The sequence below is a fragment of the Lactuca saligna genome, chromosome 6 (assembly GCF_052625555.1).
Source record: "Lactuca saligna cultivar CGN05327 chromosome 6, ASM5262555v1, whole genome shotgun sequence".
NCBI classification, from domain to species: Eukaryota; Viridiplantae; Streptophyta; class Magnoliopsida; order Asterales; family Asteraceae; genus Lactuca; species Lactuca saligna.
This window is the reverse complement of record NC_136422.1, coordinates 108,040,793-108,043,064: the sequence shown is the minus strand read 5'-3', so window position 1 is coordinate 108,043,064 and position 2,272 is coordinate 108,040,793. Positions and strand designations below refer to the sequence as shown.

Genomic DNA, 2,272 nt, shown 5'->3' with positions numbered 1-2,272 from the left:
GTGTGCTTTTAATGCTTCATGCTTCACAAGGAAAGGTTCTAGGGTTAGCTCAAGGGCTATGGAAGTGATTAGGGCTCAAAATGGACACTTAAGGAAGTTTACGGTTTATGAACCACTCCTTGGGGAGTTTATGGTTGAAAAGACATGATTTTACGGCCAGAAACTCATGTTTGTCCATTTATCATGTGTTTTGGTGGTTGTAGGTTAAGCATGGAAAGTTCAACACCCAAATATAAGCCATACAAGGTGTTAGGGGCACTTAAACACCCTTTGGAGGTGTTTACGGTTTTGGGACATTCCCAAACTGTAAACTCATGTTTACTCCTCTATTTCCATGTTTTGGGGTTTTTAGATCATTCATGTAAGTCCCTAGGCCATTAGCTAAGCATTGGAAGGGTTTTGGGGAATCAAAACCCCCTTTTAGGGTGTTTACGGTTTTTGCGATGCTCCCAAACCGTAAACACATGTTCTTGGGGTTTTTAGATGATTAAACCACGAATTTGCAAGTATGCTAAGCTAAACAACAAGCTAGGAGGGTTTACTTACTGTTATGAAGCTTGAAAGGGGGAATTCTTGATCAAAATCCAACTTTTTTAGAGAGAGAGTAGAGAGAGAATGCTCCAAGGGTGTAAAAAAGGTTCAAATGGTGACCAGGCAACCCTTATATAGGGTTGAGTTCACGGCCAGATGGGGATCCACCCAATCCCAACATCAAACGGAGTTTACGATTGTACCACATTAAATGACCGTAACCCGACTTAGTCGTGAGCTACAAATTTTTCCGAAAGAATTCGAGGGATTTCACATGTTTTTATTGCTTTCAGACAAATATGAAAAATACAACAATAACCCAAATGGATTAACTTAACTCAAAAGTTACGGAAAACTTGAGTAAAAATAACTTTTTATTAACGGAAGTGGGTTACATTGATGGAAGTGGGTTACTTCGTTGCCCGAAATCGCTACTAGTGATTCATAGAGTTCATGGTGGCTTTTGGGTACATGGATATTCTCTCTCAAGTTCATCCTTTGTTCATGATGTGTTGTGATTACACTTGAGGCTTCCACGCTATTGGGGCTAAGCTCTTAAGGCTAGATACATCAAGACTTCAAATTCAACAATAAGGTATGTTATCCTAACAAGAATCTTGTGTTATATATATGATAATTGTATGCTAGTTAGAGGTAATACCTTGGAAAGTTCGTATTTGCATGTATAATAGAGAAAACATAGATCCAAGGTTTATAGGGTTGCATGTACACCATAGCAGTGTTAGAATGCTTAAAACCCAACATGATGTTCTCTAAGCATATTACGTTGATCTTTCATTTCAACATTTGTGTTATTGTGCCTCTTTTCTGACACAACTACAAATCTGGTGAGCATATCTTCCAACTCAACCTGTCTTTCCAGCACCGGTTCCTCTTTTTGATAAAAAAACCCATTCCTTTTGCTTATATTTTTCCTCTTTTGCCTTTTTATACTCATTATACGGGAGCCATTCTTTCTTTGGTTTCCTCCAATTTTCATTGTTCCTATCACCACTTGAATAAGATACTTATGCCTTCCGGATGCCGTTCTTGTCAAGATCACAATCCTTATTGAGATGAGGCCCTTTACAATTCCCACAACCGACCCTAATGGCATGGATGGATTGATCCATGCTAGTCATTCTTCGATCCAAACTCTCTAGTTTAGCGATCATTGCTGCCATGCAATCATTAACCGAGTTCACAATCACCCGACTTAGTTCATTCCTTGGGTTGTGATATTCTTTAGACTGCTTAGAGAATTCTTTAATTAATACTTTGATTACCGGGTGTGGCTTCTTCGTGAGAGGTCCTTGTGAATCAAGGAGTTTCCTAGTAGTCATATTCACTTCATCATAAAAAATGGAGGCTTCTTGTTGACTATTAAGATCATGATGTGGGAAATTCCTTAGTAAACCTTTGAATCTCTCTTACACCTCGTATAAGGATTCTCCAGCTTGTTGTTCAAAGTTGGCTATGGCTTTCTTCAACATGGCTATTTTCTTTTTTGCAGCAGCCTTCAATATAACTAGAAAAATTCGAAGTAACATGGTTTGCGAGGCACATTTGGAACATTAAAGTAATCGGCTACATCGTTGACCTCATCCAATTGTTTGTAGGCATCTTCGTGATCTTTCCTGTAGAAGGGCATTTCACTAAGTGGAGCAAGTATGTGATCATTTAGTTCGAAAGTGGAAGTAGTAGGAATGATGGGTTTCACAAGTCCCGGGTCGGGATCGTC

At 39.0% G+C, this 2,272-nt stretch overlaps 1 non-coding gene across 1 annotated transcript; it reads left to right on the top strand.

The window, feature by feature from the left end:
* Nucleotides 1-1,917: 1,917 nt before the first annotated feature.
* LOC145003617 (small nucleolar RNA R71) lies at nt 1,918-2,024 on the top strand. Its single transcript, XR_013662070.1, has one exon. It is a non-coding gene; the product is annotated as a small nucleolar RNA R71 (small nucleolar RNA).
* Nucleotides 2,025-2,272: the final 248 nt, after the last annotated feature.